This window comes from Schistocerca americana, chromosome 2, assembly GCF_021461395.2.
Source record: "Schistocerca americana isolate TAMUIC-IGC-003095 chromosome 2, iqSchAmer2.1, whole genome shotgun sequence".
NCBI classification, from domain to species: domain Eukaryota; kingdom Metazoa; phylum Arthropoda; class Insecta; order Orthoptera; family Acrididae; genus Schistocerca; species Schistocerca americana.
In genome coordinates, this window is record NC_060120.1 from 112,886,871 (window position 1) to 112,914,302 (window position 27,432).

The 27,432-nt window shown below is 41.2% G+C and overlaps 1 long non-coding RNA gene across 1 annotated transcript in view; it reads right to left on the reverse strand.

Annotated features, from left to right (window-relative positions):
• Positions 1 to 27,432, reverse strand: part of LOC124596482 — a 515,987-nt gene that overhangs the window by 392,449 nt on the left and 96,106 nt on the right. The gene's annotated exons all lie outside the window — the stretch shown is intronic.

Genomic DNA, 27,432 nt, shown 5'->3' on the forward strand with positions numbered 1-27,432 from the left:
ATTCTCAATGCGTTTTTTTAATGGATGTAAGTCGCTGTTGTTCGGGCGTGTCACGGTTATGTGAATCTAAACTGTGACTGACGCCCGAACAATGGGACTTACATGCACTGAGAATAAAAAATAGCGCATTGAGAATGGCTAGCTACTAGCCGAAATCTGGATTTGCATAATGAAATCTAAAAAGGACGACTGATTGCTGCACTCTATAATTTATATAGTAATTTACTGCTAATTGATATATGAATAAGTCACGTAATACGTTGGTACAAAGCACAGGCTACATTCTTCTTAATCCGCATTTCCTGCTTTTGTTGTTGTTGTTGTCTTCCGTCTTGAGACTGGTTTGATGCAGCTCTCCATGCTACTCTATCCTGTGCAAGCTTCTTCATCTCCCAGTACTTACTGCAACCTACATCCTTCTGAATCTGCTTAGTGTATTCATCTCTTGGTCTCCCTCCACGCTGCCCTCCAATGCTAAATTTGTGATCCCTTGATGCCTCAAAACATGTCCTACCAACTGATCCCTTCTTCTAGTCAAGTTGTGCCACAAACTTCTCTTCTCCCCAATCCTATTCAATACCTCCTCATTAGTTATGTGATCTACCAACCTTATCTTCAGCATTCTTCTGTAGCACCACATTTCGAAAGCTTCTATTCTCTTCTTGTCCATACTAGTTATCGTCCATGTTTCACTTCCATACATGGCAACACTCCATACAAATACTTTCAGAAACGACTTCCTGACACTTAAATCTATACTCGATGTTAACAAATTTCTCTTCTTCAGAAACGATTTCCTTGCCATTGCCAGTCTACATTTTATATCCTCTCTACTTCGACCATCATCAGTTATTTTACTCCCTGTATAGCAAAACTCCTTTACTACTTTAAGTGTCTCATTTCCTAATCTAATTCCCTCAGCATCACCCGACTTAATTCGACTACATTCCATTATCCTCGTTTCGCTTTTGTTGATGTCCATCTTGTATCCTCCTTTCAAGACACTGTCCATTCCGTTCAACTGCTCTTCCATGTCCTTTGCTATCTGTGACAGAATTACAATGTCATCGGCGAACCTCAACGTTTTTATTTCTTCTCCATGGACTTTAATACCTACTCCGAATTTTTCTTTTGTTTCCTTTACTGCTTGCTCAATATACAGATTGAATAACATCGGGGACAGGCTACAACCCTGTCTCACTCCCTTCCCAACCGCTGCTTCCCTTTCATGCCCCTCGACTCTTATAACTGCCATCTGGTTTCTGTACAAATTGTAAATAGCCTTTCGCTCCCTGTATTTTACCCCTGCCACCTTTAGAATTTGAAAGAGAGTATTCCAGTCAACATTGTCAAAAGCTTTCTCTAAGTCTACAAATGCTAGAGACGTAAGTTTGCCTTTCCTTAATCTTTCTTCTAAGATAAGTAGCAAGGTCAGTATTGCCTGACGTGTTCCAACATTTCTACAGAATCCAAACTGATCTTCCCCAAGGTCGTCTTCTACCAGTTTTTACATTCGTCTGTAAAGAATTCGTGTTAGTATTTTGCATCTGTGACTTATTAAACTGATAGTTCGGTAATTTTCACATCTGTCAACACCTGCTTTCTTTGGGATTGCAATTATTATATTCTTCTTGACGTCTGAGGGTATATCGCCTGTCTCATACATCTTGCTCACCAGCTGGTAGAGTTTCGTCAGGACTGGCTCCCCCAAGGCCGTCAGTAGTTCCAATGGAATGTTGTCTACTCCCGGGGGCTTGTTTCGAGTCAGGTCTTTCAGTGCTCTGTCAAACTCTTCACGCAGTATCGTATCTCCCATTTCATCTTCATCTACATCCTCTTCCATTTCCATAATATTGTCCTCAAGTATATCGCCCTTGTATAGACCCTCTATATACTCCTTCCATCTTTCTGCTTTCCCTTCTTTGCTTAGAACTGGGTTTCCATCTGAGCTCTTGATATTCATACAAGTGGCTCTCTTTTCTCCAAAGGTCTCATTAATTTTCCTGTAGGCAGTATCTATCTTATCCCTAGTGAGATAAGCCTCTACATCCTTACATTTGTCCTCTAGCCATCCCTGCTTAGCCATTTTGCACTTCCTGACGATCTTATTTTTGAGACGTTTGTGTTCCCTTTTGCCTGCTTCATTTAGTGCGTTTTTATATTTTCTCCTTTCATCAATTAAATTCAATATTTCTTCTGTTACCCAAGGATTTCTACTAGCCCTCGCCTTTTTACCTACTTGATCCTCTGCTGCCATCACTACTATATCCCTCAAAGCTACCCAGTCTTCTTCTACTGTATTTCTCTCCCCCATTCGTGTCAGTTGTTACCTTATGCTCTCCCTGAAACTCTGTACAACCTCTGATTTAGTCAGTTTATCCAGGTCCCATCTCCTTAAATTTCCACCTTTTTGCAGTTTCTTCAGTTTTAATCTACAGTTCATTGCTTTCGTTATTACCGCTTTTTGTAGCTTTGCTCATCCTGCACTTGACATTTACTTCTGTGGCCGCATGCACTTTCAAAAATGGCACCGTGCACTATGGCACTTAACTGCTGTGGTCATCAGTCCCCTAGAACTTAGAACTACTTCAACCTAACTAACCTAAGGACATCACAAACACCCATTCCCGAGGCAGGATTCGATCCTGCGACCGCAGCGGTCGCGCCGTTCCAGACTGTAGCGCCTAGAACCACTCGGCTACTCCGGCCGGCGCATGCACTTTCTGCGACCACAATAGCACCTTAGCTAAATGGATGGGAAAGCTACATTCTTCTGTAGTCTCTGAGTGATACAATCTCTTCTGTATCTACACACACACACACACACACACACACACACACACACACACACACACACACTGAAAACAACTGCAAAGTACATGGCAGAGGATACTTCGCATGAATCCACATGTTAGGGTTTCTTCCTGTTATATACGTGTATGGAGCGCGGGAAGAAAAACTGCTTAAATGCCTCTTTGTGTGCTGTATTTAGTCTAATCCTGTCTTCACAACTGTCGCTACCGGAGCAATACATAAGAAGGTCTGATGGGAGAGTGGGATGAAGAGTAAACTGGTTCTTGAAACTGTTTTTCGCGGAATAATTGGCGTCTCTTTCCAAGCGTGTTCCAGTGCCGGTTATTTAACATTTTCGTGACACTTTCCCACGAGTCAAACAACCCTGTGCTCCTCTTCTTTGTATAAGTTAAATATCCCTTCATATTCCCATTTGGCTGGGACCCCACTCACTTGAGAAATATTCTAAGATGTTGTGGTCATAGGATAATACTTTTCTACGAATTGTGAAGTTCACAAATTTAAATTTCTTAATATTAAAAACAAGTTGTCAGTCTTTGAACAACTTTAAAATTTTATTAAATTATGATGATGTTTTTTGCAGCTTTCACATTGTACCTCATTATACACAACTGCATCACCTGCATGTAAGTCTGATGTTACTATTAATAACGTCTGCCAAGTCACAAAGACACAACGTGAAGAAAAAGGGTCCCAAAACACTTCCCTGGTGCACACCTGCAGTTACTTCTACTTCTGTTGATGATTCTCCGTCGAAGATAACGTACTGAATCCTTCCTAACAAGTAAGTGTGTCATATTACAGCTGTTTTCGTTTTTCTGTTTGAAGCCCAAGTAGAATTTGTCTGAACTGAAAACTACCTGGGTGTGACATTCTACTAGAACTTTGAAGAGTAACACTCGATGTGCAGATTCGAATTGGGTTTGGTACGCACTACGTTAGTAGAATATTATATTATATTTCAGATACTGTTATCTTACTGTAATGAAGTGTCTTAACAGGACGATACACTAGTATTCATGCGATCAGGTACGATCTGGAGAATTTTCATTATCTCATCTGGCGAACGCAGTCATTTGACGTCAGCATTTCTGAAACCCTGTGATCTCTTGATTACGGTTGGAAGAGAATTACCTCCTACTTCGTCTTCGGATCAATTAGTAGATAATTGCAGTTTAACCTATTCCAGCATAATACGAACATTTCCGTACTGTAATAAGTTCCAAGCATTTTATATGCATTGTGATTTTAAGAAATTTCTATCAGTGCCAGTACCCATTTCGTTTGCTGTAATGAAATGCAGAAACTACTGTAATCATTTGAAGTTCACATACCGAAATTACCATCTCCCTAAAATACGTGAACCTTACAGACATCTCTTTGTATTGATTTATTGTTGTCAGTATTTAGTATGTGATAATACAAAAAAATCTTTTCATAATGTTTCATCTCCTACTGCGGAAGACATTGTCAGAAGTTATTCAGACACATTTTTTAATTCTTTGATGTTAAATGCATCGGAAAAAGAATCTGCATTTCCACTGACGATGTCTTCCACGCAGGACTGTAGCAAAGCAAACGTGTTTGAAAGAGTACTGGTAGCTGGTATTTTGGCAGACTTGAAGCATCGTTTAGTACTGCTACAGACGTTACGTTATAAGCCTTTTTTCCTTTCCACGAGAGCTTCTTTACGTGTAGCTGAAAAAATTGGTGAGAGTATTTCAAAAGATAAAGCCAAGCAGTGCATGGAGGAGACAGTTTTGAGAAATCCTAGTCAGATTAATTTTCATCTAACAACCCCTCGTGAAATAAGGGAAATCATTGAATCTTAGAAAAATAAATCTTCTGTTGGAGTAGATAACATCTCTACCAAGTTATTAAAACAATGTGGAGCAGTTGCAGCTGATATTCTCAGTCATATCTGTAATGCATCACTAACTCAAAGTATTTTCCCAGGCAGGTTAAAATATGCCCTTGTCATGCCTCTATACAAAAAAGGGGACACCACAGATGTCACTAATTACTGACCAGTATCCTTGCGCACAGCATTTTCAAAACTTGTCGAGAAAGTAATGTACTCAAGTAATGAGATACTTATTAAATCACAGTTAGGATTTCAGAATTGCTGTTTCATTGAGACAGCAATATAAAATTTCACTGCCCACATAACAGAGTCTTTAAATAGTATTATATCACCAACAGGAATTTTCTCTGACTTATCCAAAGCATCTGATTGTGTGAACCATGATACTGTTACAGAAATTACAACTATATGGTATAAATGGAAGAGCATATGAGTGGTTCAACTCATAAGTACAGAACAGGAAGCTTCTTCATATAGTTTAAGTGATTCAATGAAGTTTCCCACTTCATCTAACTGGGGCGAAATTACATTAGATGTTCCACAGAGTTCGACCATGGGTCCTCTTCTGTTCTTGATATATGTGAATGACCTCCCTTCTGATCTGAAACAAGAAGCTCAACTGACACTGTTTGCTGATGATACAAGGATCATTATTAATCCAGTAGAAGAAACTCCAGTGGAAAATGATACAAATAATTTATTTGGAAAAGTTAATGGTTGGTTCTCTGTGAATGGGCTTGTTCTGAACTTTGAAAAAACACAATACTCCAATTTTCTACTGCAAGGAGTACAGTTCCTTCGATAAACATAACACATCAACAGAAGCCAGTAGCCAGGGTAGAGCGTATTACGTTCTTGGGTGTACATATATGTGAGAATCTTAAATGGAAAATTCATGGTTTGGATGTCCTAAAGTGACTAGGTTCAGCAATTTTTGCAACCAGAATAATTGCTAATTTTGAGGTTACAGAAATTAACAAGCTAACATACTTTTCATACTTTCACTCTGATGTCATACAGAATAATATTTTGGGGTAGCTTAACACTTAGCAAAAAGTATTCACTGCTGAAAGAAAGTGGTTAGAATTATGTGTGGCGCACACAGTCGCACATCTTGGAGGTATCTCTTTCACAGGTTAGGAATTCTTACAACACTCTCATAGTACATTTACTCAGTAAAGAAATTTGTTCTTAACAAGATGGACAAGTTCAAAAACAAGTGACATTCTTGGAGAAGAAAGAAAGAAAGACTTACACTATCCTCTACACAAAATATCTTTGGCACAGAAAGGGGTAAAATATGCTACTGTAAAACTTTCTGATAAATTACTAGATGTAATAAAATGTGTGATAGGCAGTAGTAACAGTTTTAAAAATAAATTGAAATCATATCTCCTTGACAACTCCTTCTATACCATAGATGAATTCTTGAATAGGAATAAATAAATCTATAGGTATAATATGTGTTTTGTACCATTTAAGGGGATGGTGTAGGTAATAAAAAATTTTAAGCTTTAAAAAGAGTCATTTGTGCATTTCTTATGCACTTGACACATTCCACATCATAATGGTTACTGTGAGATTGATCAATGGAACACGTAACTAACTAACTAACTAACTACATAATGAATGTATGAGTCAGAAAAAGTGCAGTCTACAATTTCAAAATAAAAACATATTCAGTCAACAGTTACCATATTTTTAAGTGCAGATAGAGGATTTTTTGCAGACAAAACTGATTTTTACTTTTTATAGTGCATATCACACATATCAATTATTCATCTGTGTCATATAAAAAATTGAATATTCCTTCTGATAACAATTCAGTCTTATTTCCTTCATCGAATTTTATATGTATTTCAGTTTCAAGGTAATAACTCAAAAGGATAAGTTGTAGGTTGCTCCAAAAAATGTTGAAGGAAGAAGTAAGGAAGATTAAGGGGTTAACATCCAATCAATGGTAAGATCATTAGAGGTAAAGCACAAAGTGCAAAGGCACCATATCAGTCTTAAGCTATTCAGGGAAATCACAGGAATTCTAAATCAGAATTGTTTGAAGATTTAAATCACTATCGGCCCGAATACGGGGCTAGTGTCTCAGTACTATGCCATCTACCTTGGTAAGAACTGGAAACGGGTGTATTCCAGATTTTTAAATAAAATTTCATTATCTCTTTCAAATATTTCGAAAAATTAATGTAGTATACATGTGATCAGTAACTCTTTGTTTTATACATATTCATATGTTTCAGATAAGAAGAAATTTTTAATAACATTTCGTGTGGAGCATTGAACTTCGGATCTGGCTCATATATGATTATATACATGATGAGGCAGCTAAGACGAGCCACTCAAAATATATCCAGAAAGAATAAACATATATAGGTGTGGTTTTCTCCAAGACATAGTGGGCAATATGGCAAATTTCCTGACGTTCGCAAGTTATTTCTATGGTTTATAGTCGCCGAATAACTACGCCGACTTTTTTTTCTAATGGAGCCATATACTTTTTTTCTGCGGAATTTGAAACAAGCTTCTAAGAGAACTCCAACGATATAAAATGTACGGAATTTCATCGAATAGTATCAAAATAACGGGGCCCCAAACCACTGTCCCGCCGTCAGGCGATGACGTTCCACAAATAGCTGCCATATTATACCAAATGTAAGCAAACATGCAACCCAAGTATGGTTCTTGTGTTTACCTGTGCATCTGAAGCCGATCAGTCTGTTTTCTGCTGTTGTAGCTACCATATAACGTGCTTGTAAACCTACTGAGACATTCACAGTGTACACGACAGTCCAAAAAGTGGATATCATTCATGGCGAATCTCACCAATCTGTTACAACAGCGGTGGCGTTGTATGCTGAAGAGTATCCAGATCGTGCCAAGCACTCACGATATGTCTTTGCAAATATTATAAAAAAGTTCTATAAACTGGAAACGTGGAGAATAAAAGACGCCAAAGGAACAGAAGAAGAACCGACGAAAGAAATGAAACTAACGTTTTAGTGCAGTAACATAGAATACAAACGTCGCCAAGAGGCGCCTCAGAAATAAGAGTGGGACCAACCAAACGAGTGTTCTGCGAACACTACAGTTCATCGCATTTCATCCTCTTCACATTTCACTGCATCTATAGCTTCATGGCAATGACTTCCAAACTTAGTTACAGTTCCCTGAATGTTATCTACGAAAAGTGGTAAGTCATCTGGCATATATATGCAACATTTGTTTAAGGAAGAAGTATCGTTTACAAACTACGTGCTTACCTTTCTGCTTTCCCTTCTTTGCTTAGAACTGGGTTTCCATCTGAGCTCTTGATATTCATGCAAGTGGTTCTCTTTTCTTCAAAGGCCTCTTTAATTTTCCTGTAGGCAGTATCTATCTTACCCCTAGTGATATGCGCCTCTACATCCTTACATTTGTCCTCTAGCCATCCCTGTTTAGGCATTCTGCACTTCCTGACGATCTCATGTTTGAGACGTTTGTATTCCTTTTTGCCTACTTCATTTACTGCATTTTTATATTTTCTCCTTTCATCAATTAAATTCAATATTTCTTCTGTTACCCAAGTATTTCTATTAGCCCTCGTCTTTTTACCTACTTGATCCTCTGCTACCTTCACTATTTCATCTCTCAAAGCTACCCCTTCTTCTTCTACTGTATTTCTTTCCCCATTCTTGTCAATCGTTCCCTAATGCTCTCCCTGAAGCTATCTACAACCTCTGGTTCTTTCAGTTTATCCAGGTCCCATCTCCTCAAGTTCCCACCTTTTTTTGCAGTTTCTTCAGTTTTAATCTACGGTTAATAACCAATAGATTATGGTCAGAGTCCACATCTGCTCCTGGAAATGTCTTGCACTTTAAAACCTGGTTCCTGAATCTCTGTCTTAGCATTATATAATCTATCTGAGACCTTCCAGTGTCTCCAAGCTTCTTCCATGTATACAAACTTCTTTTATGATTCTTAAACCAAGTTTTAGCTATGATTAAGTTATGCTCTGTGCAAAATTCTACCAAGCAGCTTCCTCTTTTATTCCTTAATCCCATTCCATATTCACCTACTACGTTTCCTTCTCTTCCTTTTCCTACTATCAAGTTCCAGTCACCCATGACAATTAAATTTTTGTCTCCCTTCACTATCTGAATAATTTATTTAATCTCATCATATATTTCATCAACCTCTTCGTCATCTGCGGAGCTAGTTGGCATATAAACTTGTACTTCTGTGGTAGGCGTGGGCTTCGTATCTATCTTGGCCACAATAATGCGTTCACTATGCGGCTTGTAGAAGCTTACCCACGTTCCGATTTTCCTATTCATTATTAAACCTACTCCTTCATTACCCATATTTGATTTTGTGTTTATAACCCTGCAGTCACCTGACCAGAAGTCTTGTTCCTGCTACCACCGAACTTCACCAATTCCTACTATATCAAACTTTAACCTATCCATTTCCCTTTTTAAATTTTCTAACCTACCTGCCCGATTAAGGAATCTGACATCCCACGCTTCAATCCGTAGAACGCCAGTTTTCTTTCTCTTGATAACGATGTCCACCTGAGTAGTCCCCGCCCGGAGATCCGAATGGGGGACTATTTTACCTCCAGAATATTTTTACTAAAGAGGACGCCATCATCATTTAACCATACAGTACAGCTGCATGCCTTCGGGAAAAATTACGGCTGTAGTTTCCCCTTGCTTTCAGCCGTTCGCAGTACCAGCACAGCAAGGCCGTTTTGGTTAGTGTTACAAGGCCACATCAGTCAATCATCCAGACTGTTGCCCCTGCAACTATTGAAAAGGCTTCTGCCCCTCTTCAGGAACCACACGTTTTTCTGGCCTCTCAACAGATACCCCTCCGTTGTGGTTGCACCTACGGTACTGCCATCTGTATCGCTGAGGCACGCAAGCCTCCCCACCAACGCCAAGGTCCATGGTACAAGGAGGGGGGGGGGGGGGGACTTACATATAACAAGACTTTATTTGCATTCATATTTAGTTTTTAACATGTGTTGCCAACCTTCCTCAGTTGTTAGTTGAATACCATTTATTTTGTACATAAGAATAACTATTACTCATAGATCTGTAACAGAAATTATTTTGTTTTCTTACCCAAAGAATTAGGTTACACTTATTTGCTTCTTCTTCCTCATTTGAAGAATTAGGGCCCTCAGCTGCTCTGATCTCTGTTTCGCCATCTCACAAATTTATTTAAGAAACAAAATAAAACTAATTTGTAAATGCCAAATAACAACCATTTTTATTAACAGAATATACAGTGCTCCATATTTATGACTAAAACTCAGTTTATCATTCCTGTTTGAACAAATTGACCGTACAATGGGAGATTATAAGAAACTTTGTTTCCCGTGTTACTTAATGTAGTTCACCTAAACAGTCGATCATCAGTACATAAGCTCCAAATGGAAAAAACTGTCATCTTTCCACTATACAATTACTCCAATCTACTAAGGGAGTGATACGTAGGGGTTGTAGTATATACCTAGATTCATAAATCAAAGCTGGTTCTTCGAACTAAGAACACTTTCTCGGGATAGTTTGCCGCTATCTTCAACTGTCTGTCAAGTCAGGTTCTTCAGCATCTTCGTGACACTTTCCCAGGGCTCAGACAAACCTGTGAAAATCCATGCTTCCCTACTCCATATACGTCGGGTACCCCTTGCTAGTTCTATTTGGTATGGGTATCACACACTTGAGCAATATTCTAGGATGAGCTGTACGAGTATTTTGTAAACATCTCCGTTGTAGGTTGATTGCACTTCCCTAATATTCTACAAGTGAACCGATATCTACCAGCTACTTAACCTACTACTGAACCTATGTGATTATTCCATCTCATATGCTTACAAATTGCTATACCCAGGTATTGTTCGATTCCAGTTTAGGCTCATAGATATTGTCGTCGTTGAATACTACCTTTGCTTTTCGTTTTGTGAAGTGATAAATTTTGCATTTCCGAACATTTAAACCAAGCTGCCAATCTTTGCATAACTTTGAAATCTTGTGGAGGTATGACAATATCTATGCAGCTTCATTCAGGTAGTACTTCATTTTAGATAACTGCATTATCTGCATAAAATATGAGGGTAGTGTTAATATTACTTTCAGTGTCATTAATATGCAACACGAACAGCAATTGTCGAAGGCACTTCTATGGTGAACACCTCAACTTACTGCTACGTTTGTCGAAAACTCTCCGTTTCAGATAACACGCTGCGTCCTCCAGACCAGAAAGTCCTCGATCCAGTTAAAAATTTCCTTGATGCTTTTTACCATCGTGCGTTCAATAGAAAGAGTAGATATGTACTGAGTAAAATCCATTCTAGAAATCAGGAAGCACTGCATCTACCTGACTACCTCGATGCATGGCTTTCAGGATGTCAGGCGACAAAAGTCAGTTGGGTTTCACACGGTAGGTGTTTTCGTAATCCATGTTGGTTGATATGGACAAGGTCATTGTGTTAGAGACATATGGGCTTAGATTGTATTCGAAGATTCTGAAATAAAAGGACTGCACTGATAATGGACGACAGTTTTGTCGATCACTTCCGCTACCCTTCTAGTCGACAGTTGTGATCTGTGCTCTTTTCTAATTACTAAACACGGTGTTGTGTTCGAGGTATCTACGGTAGGTTATGGTTAAATCAAGGACTAACTCATTCTCATTTTCGGTGTAGACTCTGCCAGGGATTGCATTGGGTCCTGGAAAAGTGTTCAGTTCTAGTGATTTCAGCTGCTTCTCAGCACCATTGACGATATTATCTGTGTCACACACCTTTGCAGTAATCCGAGACTTAAATAAGGGCAACAGTCGTGGATAATTCTGCATATCATTGTCACTATTGCCAAGTGGAAGATATACACTCATGGAAATGGAAAAAAGAACACATTGACACCGGTGTGTCAGACCCACCATACTTGCTCCGGACACTGCGAGAGGGCTGTACAAGCAATGATCACACGCACGGCACAGCGGACACACCAGGAACCGCGGTGTTGGCCGTCGAATGGCGCTAGCTGCGCAGCATTTGTGCACCGCCGCCGCCAGTGTCAGCCAGTTTGCCGTGGCATACAGAGCTCCATCGCAATCTTTAACACTGGTAGCATGCCGCGACAGCGTGGACGTGAACCGTATGTGCAGTAGACGGACTTTGAGCGAGGGCGTATAGTGGGCATGCGGGAGGCCGGGTGGACGTACCGCCGAATTGCTCAACACGTGGGGCGTGAGGTCTCCACAGTACATCGATGTTGTCGCCAGTGGTCGGCGGAAGGTGCATGTGCCCGTCGACCTGGGACCGGACCGCAGCGACGCACGGATGCACGCCAAGACCGTAGGATCCTACGCAGTGCCGTAGGGGACCGCACCGCCACTTCCCAGCAAATTAGGGACACTGTTGCTCCTGGGGTATCGGCGAGGACCATTCGCAACCGTCTCCATGAAGCTGGGCTACGGTCCCGCACACCGTTAGGCCGTCTTCCGCTCACGCCCCAACATCGTGCAGCCCGCCTCCAGTGGTGTCGCGACAGGCGTGAATGGAGGGACGAATGGAGACGTGTCGTCTTCAGCGATGAGAGTCGCTTCTGCCTTGGTGCCAATGATGGTCGTATGCGTGTTTGGCGCCGTGCAGGTGAGCGCCACAATCAGGACTGCATACGACCGAGGCACACAGGGCCAACACCCGGCATCATGGTGTGGGGAGCGATCTCCTACACTGGCCGTACACCACTGGTGATCGTCGAGGGGACACTGAATAGTGCACGGTACATCCAAACCGTCATCGAACCCATCGTTCTACCATTCCTAGACCGGCAAGGGAACTTGCTGTTCCAACAGGACAATGCACGTCCGCATGTATCCCGTGCCACCCAACGTGCTCTAGAAGGTGTATGTCAACTACCCTGGCCAGCAAGATCTCCGGATCTGTCCCCCATTGAGCATGTTTGGGACTGGATGAAGCGTCGTCTCACGCGGTCTGCACGTCCAGCACGAACGCTGGTCCAACTGAGGCGCCAGGTGGAAATGGCACGGCAAGCCGTTCCACAGGACTACATCCAGCATCTCTACGATCGTCTCCATGGGAGAATAGCAGCCTGCATTGCTGCGAAAGGTGGATATACACTGTACTAGTGCCGACATTGTGCATGCTCTGTTGCCTATGTCTATGTGCCTGTGGTTCTGTCAGTGTGATCATGTGATGTATCTGACCCCAGGAATGTGTCAATAAAGTTTCCCCTTCCTGGGACAATGAATTCACGGTGTTCTTATTTCAATTTCCAGGAGTGTACATTGGCGGAAAAAATCCTAACACCAAAAGTAATTAACGTTGTTGTTGTTGTGGTCTTCAGTCATGATACTGGTTTGATGCAGCTCTCCATGCTACTCTACCCTGTGCAAGCTTCTTCATCTCCCAGTACCTACTGCAACCTACATCCTTCTGAATCTGCTGCTTACTGTATTCATTTGTATTCATCTCTTGGTCTCCCTCTACGATTTTTACCCTCCACGATGCCCTCCAACACTAAGTTGGTGATCCCTTGATGCCTCAGAACATGTCCTACCAACCGATCCCTTCTTCTAGTCAAGTCGTGCCACAAACTACTCCTCTCCACAATTCTGTTCAATACATCCTCATTAGTTATGTGATCTACCCGTCTAATCATCAGCATTCTTCTGTAGCACCACATTTCGAAAGCTTCTATTCTCTTCTTGTCCAAACTATATATCGTCCATGTTTCACTTCCATACATGGCTACACTCCATACAAATACTTTCAGAAACGACTTCCTGACAAATCTATACTCGATGTTAACAAATTTCTCTTCTTCAGAAACGCTTTCCTTGCCATTGCCAGTCTACATTTTATATCCTCTCTGCTTCGACCATCATCAGTTATTTTGCTCCCCAAATAGCAAAACTCCTTTACTACTTTAAGTGTCTCATTTCCTAATCTAATTCCCTCAGTATCACACGACTTAATTTGACTACATTCCATTATCCTCGTTTTGCTTTTGTTGATGTTCATCTTATATCCTCCTTTCAAGACACTGTCCATTCCGTTCGACTGCTCTTCCAAGTCCTTTGCTGTCTCTGACAGAATTACAATGTCATCTGCGAACCTCAAAGTTTTTATTTCTTCTCCATGGATTTTAATACTTACTCCAAATTTTTCTTTTGTTTCCTTTAACGTAGACTAATAACAATAATGGCGTGTGACGTGGGCCTCCCGTCGGGTAGAGCGCTCGCCTGGTGCAAGTCTTTCGATTTGACGCCACGTCGGCGACTTGCGCGTCAATGGGGATGATTAGGACAACGCAACACCCAGTTCCTGACCGGAGAAAATCTCCGACCCCGCCTGGAATCGAACCCGAGCCCTTAGGATTGACAGTCTGTCGCGCTGACCACTCAGCTACCGGGGGCGGACAACGTAGACTACTGAAACTGAGGGACGACATTTGTTTAGGTAACGCATTTAAGTGATAACACTGCAAGATCACAGTTTAACGTAAGCGCGAAATAAGCCATTGCAAATGTGAAGTGCTGGTACATTGATACACGGCGTAACCGCCAAATGTTGAATGCAAGTATAGAAACCTGCATGCTTTATGCTTTACAGGTACGAGATATCAGTTTGTGCGATGTAGTTCCATGCCTGTTGCACTTAGTCGGTCAATAGAGGGACGGTTGTTTGTGGGTGACTCCGGAGTTGTCGTGCGATGATGTTCCATATGTGCTCGATTGGAGACAGGGCTGGTGATCGAGCAGGCCAAGGCAACATTTCGACACTCTGTACAGCATATTGAGTTACAACAGCGGTATGTGGGCGAGCGTTATCCCATTGTAAAACACTTCCTGGAATGCTGTTCATGAAAGGCAGCACAGCAGGTCGAATCACCGGACTGACGTACACTTTTGCAGTCAGGACGCGTGGGATACCCATGAAAGGGCTCCTGCTGTCATACGAAATCGCACCCGAGACCATAATTCCAGTGTAGGTCCAGTGTGTCTAGCATGCAAACAGGTTGGCTGCAGGCCCTCAACGCCTCCTTCTAACCAACAAACGGGCATCACTAGCATCCAGGCAGAACCAGCTTTCATCAGAAAACACAACAGACCTCCATCTTGCCCTCCAATGAGCGCTCCCTTGACACTACTGAAGTCTCAGATGGCGGTGGTTTGGGATCAGTGGAATGGACGCCAGAAGGCGACTGCCTCGAAGGTGCCCTTGAAGTAACCAGTTCCTTCTGTCATTGTGATGCCAACTATTGCTCAAATTGCTGCTGGAGATGCAGTAGGATGCGCCAGAGCCATACCCCGGAAATAATGGTCTGCCCTGTGAGTAGTGCAACGCGGCAGTCCGGCGCCAGGTTTCCTAGCGACATTACACAGTACACTCTCGTGACCACCGCGGCCAACAGACATGTACAGTGGCTACATTCCTGCCAAGTCTTTCTGCAATATCACAGAACGAATATGCAGCTTCTCGTAGCCGTATTACACAATCTTGCTCAAACTAAATGAGGTGTTAAAAATGGAAAGATGTTTGTATCATTCTCACTAACCACTTTTTCGCAATAAAGAACACCGGTAATTGTTTTTTTCCTATCGTACTTCGACGAAACGTGAATAATTCATAGTCATACCAAGAGTGTTTGTCGGTATTTTGCGTGATAGTTTAAACTCCTCCAGGATACATACTGAATGATGAGCTGCTAAGCGCAAGGTTCGAAATTCAAACCTTGTCTGGATCTTAATACTTTGTTTATTTTTTAAAAAATCCTTCGATATTGTTTTTAAACAACTTCATGAATTTTATTCGTTTGAATGTTAATTGTTTGAAATTTCTAGTGGCGACTGAAATCGACCATACAGACCTCTGCAAACTCTTCAAAATTTTGTGCTATGGTTTACTACATTTAATGCTGCACAATAACTGCGTTGAACATCGAAATAAAATTAAGTCATTCATGGGATGAAGGTATCAGTCAAGAAGGTGGGTAAAAATCAAATTTTTGGGCCAAATAGATTTGTGTAATCGAATGATAAAGTGTGTCAAAGCAGTCGGACACCATGTGTCTGCACAGGCGAGAACTGCAGTGATGACAAAATCGTGCACAGCGCGGAATGCGGGGAGCACGTCTCTGTAGCAGCGAAAGGGTTAATGCGGCCGTGGTGGCTTAACTTCATAAACTGCGCGCTCCCCCCTAAACGTAAGTTTGCGAACTATACTATACTATGGCGCTGCTTCTCTTGGCGCGTGCAATTGGCAATGCAGCAATCTCCTGCGTCTGGGCGGGCATGCGCGAGCTGCCAAGATAAAAGAATTGAACTATAACACTCATGACCGTTAAGTCTAGTTTACGACACTAGGTTGCAGGCAACTGAGCTACCGGCCACCGCGCATGCGCCCAGCGCGTTTCAACTCGTCGGTGAAACGAAACGCTTTCAGCGTGTTCTAACTTTGGCAGCACTAGTTGCGTGACTTATGAGGTTACGTGTGTTCGTAGAGTGTAGACAAACAGAAATATGAAGTGGAGAACGGAAAATAATGTTCGCTTTTTGGGTATCTATGCTTTGCATAAGTGTTTGTGGGATATCAGTGATGCTGATTACAAAAATAAGCAACATATTGCTGCCGCTGTGACCGTCATGTGCGATCATAACAAAAATGGTTTGACAGTATCTGAGCTCCAGGGCAAAATTTATTGAGTTAGGAGCACGTATACAACCGAAATAAGAAAAATACAAGCAAGTGTGATTCTAGCTGTGGTAATGCTCTCCTCTACAAGACTAAAATCCATCGTTCGAGTTGGCCAACTCTTTGTTAAGGAATATTGTTGACAGGAGGGAAGGCTATACAAACTCAAGAAGCTGCATTCTTTATTCAATATTCATCTATTTAAAACGTCGCTGCAGTGCTCTCCATTGACATATGTTAGAATTTTGAAATAGTGGCACTGTACAGATCTATCTTCAAGAGAGTACTTTGCAAAAAAAAATTCTCTTCTTAATGCGGCCTGCTTCCAGTAATTATTGTTGCTAATGTTAATAATTATTACCGTTAATGTTAATAATTATTGGTGATAATCAAATACCGTCATCACCAACTAAAACTATATCTTATAGCATGCCGAGTGTTCTCGATTGTAATGCACGCAATGTTGTTGTTGTGGTCTTCAGTCCTGAGACTGGTTTGATGCAGCTCTCCATGGTACTCTATCCTGTGCAAGCTGCTTCATCTCCCAGCACGTACTGCAGCCTACATCCTTCTGAATCTGCTTAGTGTTTTCATCTCTTGGTCTCCTTCTGCGATTTTTATCCTCCACGCTGCCCTCCAATACTAAATTGGTGATCCCTTGATGCCTCAGAACATGTCCTACGAACCGATCCCTTCTCCTAGTCAAGTTGTGCCACAAACTTCTCTTCTCCCCAATTCTATTCAATACCTTCACATTAGTTATGTGATCTACCCATCTAATCTTCAGCATTCTTCTGTAGCACCACATTTCGAAAGCTTCTATTCTCGTCTTGTCCAGACTATTTACCGTCCATGTTTCACTTCCATACATGGCTACACTCCGTACAAATACTTTCAGAAACGACTTCCTAACACTTAAATCTATACTCGATGTTAACAAATTTCTCTTCTTCAGAAACGCTTTCCTTGCCATTGCCAGTCTACATTTTATATCCTCTCTACTTCGACCATCATCAGTTATTTTGCTCCCCAAATAGCAAAACTCGTTTACTACTTTAAGCGCCTCATTTCCTAATCTAATTCCCTCAGCATCACCCGATTTAATTCGACTACATTCCATTATCCTCGTTCTGCTTTTGTTGATGTTCATCTTATACCCTCCTTTCAAGACACTGTCCATTCCGTTCAACTGCTCTTCCAAGTCCTTTGCGGTCTCTGACAGAATTACAATGTCATCGGCGAACCTCAAAGTTTTTATTTCTTCTCCATGGATTTTAATACCTACTCCGACTTTTTCTTTTGTTTCCTTTACTGCTTGCTCAATATACAGATTAAATAACATTGGGGAGAGGCTACAGCTCTGTCTCACTCCCTTCCGAACCACTGCTTCCCTTTCGTGCCCCTCGACTCTTATAACTGCCATCTGGTTTCTGTACAAAATGCACGCAATATGATATGTAATTTCGGTTCTGGCGACATTGCTTCATGTATTACAGTACCTTTATTCCTTATCGCATAATTAACTCTATTTAGAAGTAACATGAACAGTTCTGGTGACATTCTGAGATAATTAGAAGAACTTCTTGGATCTTCCGTTATAAATTATTTCAGCAAGGATGCTGAGCAACCGAGCTGACGTCTTTTCTTCATCCAGTCACCAATCGAAATCTTATTTTTTTTCTTATGCAGCAATTCCACGCAACAAGCGTTAACTCCATCACAACTAATACGACGTGCAACTGCCAAAACTTCAGACACAACTCAGGGACCCACAAAACGACGAAACTGAAGTGTATACTGGTGTCGCTGTGTCTACAGTCATGTTTGAATTCACTTGCGTGCGACGCATTCCACATAACGAGTGGCGTAACTCAATGTCGTCGTGTAAACTAGGCTTTCGAGCGTGTATTTAAAGCAAACCTGATCTGCCCCCTCATAATGACGCTACTAGCGCCACTCTTATGCGGCTGGCGCGAAATTTGAGTAGACATCATGTTTCAGATGTAGAAGCACGCCTATCATCTTTTCTATAAGTGTGTATACTTTAAATCAGTGGTCATCAAACTGCGGGCCTCGGGCATTATGCGGCCCAAATCAGGTATTCGTGCGGCATGCGGATCGCAGCCGTATTTTATAATACAGTGGAAACTCGATTAACCGTCATCTTTGGGATCGCGGTCTTGACGGTTGAGCGAATAGACGGATAACAGAAACACTGTATTCCTCTAAAACATAACCTCAATCAATTACTTTGTGTATAGACACATATCATTCTCACAGTAATATAATAATATTTCGGAGCGAAAACAAATTAAACACGATTGTAATAGCAATTAAAACTATTTATTACATGATAAAAACTTTCGTACAGTAGCTACAAAAGTTGCAAAATACGTAATGTACAGTACTGTACTGTACTATAAACTTACAGGTGAAATAGTTTATCTAGCTTGGAAATAGTCAATTTCTTCTGCCTTCTTGATGTTCGAGCTTTCACCGCGGCAATATCTCGTATTTTTCGGAGCGGTAGTGCCTGCGTTGCATTAGCCTCTTCTTGACTTTCAAACCATTCCATACACTTTAGGCTTTCCCGGCGATCTAGTGACATCTTGGGTTGTTGGGTGTTCTGCCGGATATCAGCGTCGTACTTGCACGATATTTCGGTCACATAGCTCGTAACCTTCATCAGGTGCGACCTGAGACTGCTCCTCGAGTTTTTTTTTTAAAGGAAGGGGCCCCTCCACGCCCACACCAACGTGGTGACCAACACAAAAGTTCTACTGTCACCTCCGTAAACATGTTAGTTTTTGAATCAGGCGTCACAGGATGCAGGCTGTGATGTCCATGCGTCTGGGTAGGATTACTCATTAACATGGTCCACCAGGAGATAGAAGTGTTCGAAAACGATTGAAGGGTAGCGGTTGTAAGGGCAGAGGAAAAAAAGTGCCAAGGCCAGCGCCAAGGGAAAAAAACCTCTGCGACAGTAGGACGGGTAGTAAGGGCAGTAGCGGCTTGCTAGCTGCGACAGAGCATGCAAGGTGAGGGGTGGTTAGCGTGAGGTATCGTGCGACGTTACCTATGTACTGCGTGGTCGTTAGCTGGGTCAGTCCGGTGCTGCGGCTGGGCTCTCCTGTAGTCTCCTGGGCCGGCCGCAGTGGCTTCCTCCCTGTAACATAAAAGTTCGACGCGGCAACGCGTGCGCTGCTGTTAGGCCCTCTGCTGCGCTTGTCGTCAGTGACTTGGTGCAGCTTCATCAGGCTGGCGCAGAACGACGGCGATCGGCTACCGTACAGCGTCCTCCTCTACTGCACGGCGCAGCCCTTCTGCAATGCAGCTGTGAGCTGCTCCGCTTGTCCAGTAATCTGCGCCGCTTCAGCGTCGCAGAGATGCACGCCGTTCGCTCGCGCTTGCGCGATGACGGCTGCCTTTCTGTCTTCTCGGTCCCTAGGGGGCGGCGTCGCCACCGGCTCCGCTGGGGCGGCGGTTGTCTTCTTTGCGCCTCTCACCTGCGGTGCTGCTGGAACAAAAGCTGGGAGAGGCGCGCGAACGTCCTTCTGCGAGGTCGCAGGAGTGTTCGCAGGTACGACTGCACTGAGGCCTTGGGCGAAGACTGCTCGCAGTTGCCTCAAGGCCTCTTCCTTCTCTGCAGCCACGGCGGCTGCGAAGGCAGCCCTCTCCGCCGCCATGACGGCTTTGAGGGCTGCTGTGGCCTCCTTCACGGCGGTGCCGAGTTCGAGGTCACATCTCTTCACGGGAGGGCGAGCTGCGTCCTGGCTGCCCGTTTCCGAGCGGCCGTCCCCGCCCCTGGCAGGTGGATCTGCTGCTGCGCCGTCCCTCAGCTGCACCGGGCTGTTCTGCGCCCTACGCCGTTTCCGACGTCGTCTTCTCTTCTGCTGCTGCGTCGGTGCGGCCGCGGCCGCTTCGCCGCCCCCGGCACGGTTGCGGCTTGAGAAAGCCACACAACCGCGCCACCTGGCGACGTGCGGGCCGCCACACCGGACACAAGTCGGCAGAGCGTTGCTGCCGCGGTCGCAGGCGCGGCTGTCGTGCTCACCTGAGCACTTGACGCACCGCGCCGCGTTGCGGCAATACTTCGCAACATGGCCCTCGCCCTGGCACCTGAAGCACTGGGGCTGAGGGTCCATGGGGGTCGGGAGAGCCTCCGTCGTAACCGGGAAGCCCAGCAACTTCCGCAAGTCGAAGATGTCGCTCCCGCCGACGACCGTTTGCACGGTCACGGCATAGAGCGGCGCCCTCTTCCTGTTTGGTCGGTTGTGCAACCTTGCGGCTGCATTACCAAACCCGGCTCGCAGCAGCCCTTCCCGGACCGCTGCCTCATCACACCACCAAGGTAACCCCCTGAGGAGTGCCTTAGTCGTCTTCATCCTTCCTACGGAAGGTGCCTTCTCACGCGCCGGCGGCGCGTCGACGATGTGGTCGGCCACTGAGTTGTGTGAAGTTAGCACCCCTTTTTCGAGAAAATTACATTTTTTTCACAGTTCTTGATAGATGTAGCATAGTTCTAGAGTTCTTTGTACAAAATTTCAATAGTTCTGCAGAATTTAGCGACGAAAACAACAATAGTCGAAAAAATTTTCGTATCGAAAATGTTCTTTGGCAGTTTCCGCAAAATGTAAATAAGTACAAGAGTTCTGAGCACAATTCTGAACAGAGCTCCAAGAGTTCTTTCGAAAATCCAAGTAACATTTTTTTGTGCAGCTAATAGTTTACGAGATAATTGCATTTTAATGAGAAAATCTTTTCACTTACTGTGAAGTTGGCACCCTTTTTTTCAGAAATATATATTTTTTTCAGAGTTCTTGATAGATATGGCATAGTTCTAGAGTTCTTTGTACAAAATTTCAATAGTTCTGCAGAATTTAGCGACGAAAACAATATTCGAAAAAATTTTCGTATCGAAAACATTCTTCGTCAATTTTCGCAAATTGTAAATAAGTACAACAGTTCTGAGCACAGTTCTGAACAGAACTCCAAGAGTTCTATCGAAAACCCAACTAACATTTTTTTGTGCAGCTAATAGTTTACGAGATAATTGCAATTTAAGGAGAAAATCTTTTCACTTACTGTGAAGTTGGCACCCCTTTTTTCAGAAATGTTTATTATTTTCAGAGTTCTTGATAGATATGCCATAGTTCTAGAGTTCTTTGCACAAAATTTCAATAGTTCTGCAGAATTTAGCGACGAAAACAATATTCGAAAAAATTTTCGTATCGAAAACGTTCTTCGTCAATTTTCGCAAATTGTAAATAAGTACAACAGTTCTGAGCACAGTTCTGAACAGAACTCCAAGAGTTCTATCGAAAACCCAACTAACATTTTTTTGTGCAGCTAATAGTTTACGAGATAATTGCAATTTAAGGAGAAAATCTTTTCACTTACTGTGAAGTTGGCACCCTTTTTTTCAGAAATGTATATTTCTTTCACAGTTCTTGACAGGTATGCCATAGTTCTAGAGTTCTTTGTACAAAATTTGAATAGTTCTGCAGAATTTAACGAAGAAAACAACAATACTCGAAAAAAATTTCGAATAGCAAACATTCGTTATTAATTTTCGCAAAAAGTAAATTCGGACAACAGTTCTGAGGGCAGTTCTGAACAGAACCCCAATAGTTCTATCGAATATCCTAATTACAATTTTTTGTGCAGCTAACACGTTACGAGATAATTGCAATTTAAGGAGGGAACCTCTTCACTTACTGTGAAGTTGGAATCCTTTTCTTCAGAAATATATATTTTTTCAGAGTTCTTGATAGAAATGTCATAGTTCTAGAGTTATTTGTACAAAATTGGAATAGTCCTGCAGAATTTAGCGAGAAAAACAACAATACTCGAAAAATTTTTCTTATCGAATATATTCTTTGTCAATTTTCGCAAAAAGTAAATTCGTACAACAGTTCTGAACAGAACACCAAGAGCTCTATCGAAAATCCTAATAATATCTTTTTGTGACGATGATAGTTTATACGGTAACTGATTTGATGTTAGACCCACTTTCTCCACAGAAAAAGTAAATTCGTTCAACAGTGTTGATGAACAGTTGTGGTTAACACCTCAAGACTTCTATCGATAATCATAATAACATTTTTTGTGGTTACAATAGATTGTATGGTAATTGATTAATTGTGGGGCACTCATACTAAAAAAAAAATTATGTCTGTTCGTATGCTCTGATGTCAGCTCTGGATAGCATTGTAAGAGTTCTATCGAAAATACTAGTAACATATTCTGTGCAGGTAATTGTTTACGTAGTAACTGCCTTTATTAAGGAATGCTTATGAGCATTTCCCGTGAAGTTTGAACCCCCTTTACGATAAATATAAATTTTTTCACAGTTCTTGATTTATATGCATAATAACATTATTTGTGACGATTACATTATATGAGATAATTAATGTGGGACTCACTTTTGTCATGTAAAAGTAATAAATTCGTACAAAAGATCTGATGGCATTTCTTAATACGAACCTAAGAGTTCTACCGACAACTGTAATAACATTTTTTGTGGGGATAACAGTTAATGAGATAATAGCATTTTCGAGAGACCCACTTGGTCTACATTATAATAAATTGGCACAACCCTTTTGCTGACAGTTCTGGATAGCACCGAAAGAGTTCTTGTAAACACCCTCATAACATTTTTATGGTGCCAGTAGATTATGAAATAGATTGTGTGTTCACTCTGCAGTGGGTGTGCGCCGATGTGAAACTTACTGGCAGATAGAAACTGTGTGCCGGACCGGGTCTCTAACCCCAGGCTGTGACGAAAGAATATCGTCACAATATCCTTTCGTCCAGGAGTGCTTCTTCTGCAATTTTCGTAGGACACTTTCTACGAAATTGGGAACGCAGGAGATAAAGTACTGCTGGAAGTACAGCTATGAGTACCATCGTAAATTCTCACTTTTATTTTGGAAAACCGAAAATCGAAAACCCGGATGTATATTCTACTAAATACAAAAAGTCTAAATGTTCAGCACTATACAAATGCCAGTACACCTTCTTAAGACTGACTGTAGTAACTGTAGGTGGAAGCGTGGGATGTGCACGCTTAGATGATTCAAGGAGAGAAGGCTCGTCAGTGCAAAACAAACAGATGGCTGAGAGAGCAGATACATTCACACGCGCCACTAACCAGATGGTGTCACACCTGTCGAGAATCGCACCAAAGGTACAATGAGCTGTGTTGGAGTGCTGATGGCGTGGTTACTATGCAACTTACTTGATGGGCATCAATACACCATTATATTAATGTACAATACTTGAGAAACAATGTCATTCACACACTCCGAGTTCCTTATCACTCAGTACTAGACTAAATTACCGGCCTAGTGATAAGCAGCCTATGTACCTCACCGACTAAACATCTTCGTGTCATAAGAAAAAAAGAGAAAAATACCAAGGGACATAAAATACGAATCCGGATAAACCGGAAATCCGGATTACTGAGGACCAAATAAACGAGGTTCTTATTTACAAATTTCGAACTTCTTATTAACTTTAATACTGTATCCCCTCAACATTATAACACCTCTATCAGTCACGTATTGAATTAGAGTTTAAACATACTACTTAGTTCGTTTGTACGATATATTCAGTAAATATACTTACATTTCTATACATTGTAAAGACTTTTAACTCTCGCTGTAGTGTAACTCATCAAACTTCCACACTTCCTTTCTAACTAGAACAAATGTTTGCAACAATATTAACGACAGCAATTTCAAATTTATTCGTTACACACAGCACATGTTTTTATGTATCCTAGCGTCTGGTGATGTTGCCACGTAACTTTCATCCATGAGGGTCCTGGGCGTATTTTTAGCTGTTAGTGGGTCCTGGATGTCATGAGAGCTCAAAACAATTACTGTTTTACGTAATAAAATTCATCTGGTTCTTCCTGATCCTAAAAGTATACACTTCATGTCTGCCTTTCATTGTTGTATGATTCAGTATCGACGCTAATGCTCTCTTGATGAGATATGAGCCGATTGCTCGTTTTTATCCACTGTGCCCTTTCGTATTTCATTTCAGCGATTAATTTATTTGTTTATCAAAGTAGTAAGTAGTGCAAAGCTAATCCAGAATGTAAACTGCACTTAAATTCTGTTTGAACTGTTTAATAGTCAGTGTCCGCTGTCTGAACGTCAAATTTCAGAGTAATACACTGCGCGTGGTTGCGTTATTTTATAGGAATTTTATTATTGTAAGTGGGAAGTACTAGATAGTGTTGAAGAAATCCAAAGCATATTGTTCGAAGAGCATAATATTATTCGAAATTTACCTGTACCAATAGGTGCAGCCAAAGCAGCATTTGTGATGCTATAATTACCTCATAGATAACGACATTTGTCTATTGTAGTTTTGTATTCCAATCAGAATTTTGAGAGCATCAAGGCCTCATTTCAGCGTGAGAGAGGGGTAAAATCAATAGATGATACTGAATTGAAAGCCTTCATGAGTCTCTTGTTTTTAATTGTTGTTAACAAAAGTAACAGATAAAGCCTGGAAGATCTGTGTGGAACTGATGGTGATGGCTTTGAAAAATTTCACCTCGCAAATGAACATAAAACGTTTCAAATTTATTCTGGAGAGCCTTAGATTTTACAGTCGCGCTATTCGTGATGAAAGGAGACAATTAGACAAGCTAACAGCTATTCGGGAAATATTTACTGTGTTTGTACGCAACTACCACAAATCTTACACCCTTGGAGGAAATGTTACAGTAGACAAGAAGCTGGAAGGATTCTGTGGAAGGTACAGTTTTCGCCAATATGTATCAATCAAAACAAACGAGTATGGATTCTTAAGTGTGGATTCTTAAGTATTTTACCTGTACAATTTGGAAATATACGCTGTGTTGCAACCAGAAGGATTTACCAACTGAGCAATAAACATTTTGATGTTGTTCTGTGACTGTGTAAACCTATATATCAGTCAGGTCGAAATGTGAAAGCGGACAACTGGTTTACTAGTACTGGAATGATAATAGAGCTATGAAGGGAGAATTTTTCTTTTGTTGGCATGATGAAGAAAAACAAGCGTGGGGATTTCTCTAGAGTTTGCTATCAGTAAAAGAAGGGATGCCCACATTTCCTTTTTTGGCTTCCACAAGACTGAACTCTAGTTTCCTCCGTACCTAAAAAGGGGACGTGTGTGATCCAGGCATCACGTTTGCATGAAGATAATTCGATAGATGCTGACATTGTAGATAAACGGAAGCCATCCACCGTAAATTTTAAAATAGCGTTAATTGTGGTATTTTCACAGCCGATAAGCCGAATACTTTGTACAACGCTGCAAGAAACGTGCGCCGCTGGTCAATGGTTGTATTTTTGTAATGATCGGTACCGTTGGAATCTATGCACAAGTGATTTATTGTGGCAACAGTAAGAATTGTATCAGAAGGAAAGGGTTCCTGAATCAGCTATGTTATACAATGTTGTTTTCTTCGCTAAATTCTGCATAACTATTGAAATTTTGTACAGAGAACTCTATAACTACGACTTATCTATTAATAACTCTGAAAAAAAATATATATTTCTGAAAAAAAAGGGTGCCAGCTTCACAGTAGGAGCTCTTATGGGGTTCTTAATTAAGTTGCAATTACTTCTTAAACTATTACCTGCACTAAAAAATTCTACTAGGAATTTCGATAGAACTCTTCACGTGGTGTCCACAACTGTCATCAGAACTGTTGTACGAATATATTTATATTTTCTGTAGAGAAAGTGTGTGTCCCACATTAAATCAATTTATCACAAACTATTGTCACCATAGAAAAATGTTATTAGGATTTTCGATAGAGCTCTTGGGGTTCTTTTCAGAACTGTCCTCAGAACTGTTGTACAAGTTTAATTTTTGCGAAAATTGACAAAAAATGTTTTCGATAGAAACATTTTTTCGAGTATTGTTGTTTTCTTCGCTAAATTCTGCAGAACTATTGAAATTTTGTACAAAGAACTCTAGAACTATGCCATATCTACCAAGAAATCTGAAAAAAGTATACATTTCTGAAAAAAAGGGTGCCAACTTCACAGTAAGTGAAAAGATTTTCTCTTTAAATTGCAATTATCTCGTAAACTATTAGCTGCACAAAAAAATGTTACTTGGGTTTTCGATAGAACTCTTGGCGTTCTGTTCAGAACTGTGCTCAGAACTGTTGTACTTATTTACAATTTGCGAAAATTGAAGAAGATTGTTTTCGATACGAAAATTTTTTCGAATATTGTTTTCGTCGCTAAATTCTGCAGAACTATTGAAATTTTGTACAAAGAACTCTAGAACTACGGCATATCTATCAATAAATCTGAAAAAAGTATATATTTGTGAAAAAAAGGGTGCCAACTTCACAGTAAGTGAAAAGATTTTCTCCTTAAATTGCAATTATCTCGTAAGCTATTAGCTGCACAAAAAAATGTTACTTGGGTTTTCGATAGAACTCTTGGAGTTCTGTTCACAACTGTGCTCAGAACTGTTGTAGTTATTCACAATTTGCGAAAATCGACGAAGAATGTTTTCGATACGAAATTTTTTTCGAATATTGTTTTCGTCGCTAAATTCTGCAGAACTATTGAAATTTTGTACAAAGAACTCTAGAACTATGGCATATCTATCAAGAAATCTGAAAAAAGTATACATTTGTGAAAAAAAGGGTGCCAACTTCACAGTAAGTGAAAAGATTTTCTCTTAAATTGGAATTATCTCGTAAACTATTAGCTGCACAAAAAAATGTTACTTGGATTTTCGAAAGAACTCTTGGAGCTCTTTTCAGAACTGTGCTCAGAACTCTTGTACTTATTTACATTTTGCGGAAATTGTCAGAGAATGTTTTCGATACGAAAATTTTTTCGAGTATTGTTGTTTTCTTCGTTGCATTTTGCAGAACTATTGAAATTTTGTGGAAAGAACTCTAGAACTATGGCACATCTAACAAGAACTGTGAAAAAAATGTATATTTCTCGAAAAAGGGGTGCTAACTTCACACGACTCGGCCACTGCGACCTTGATCGCC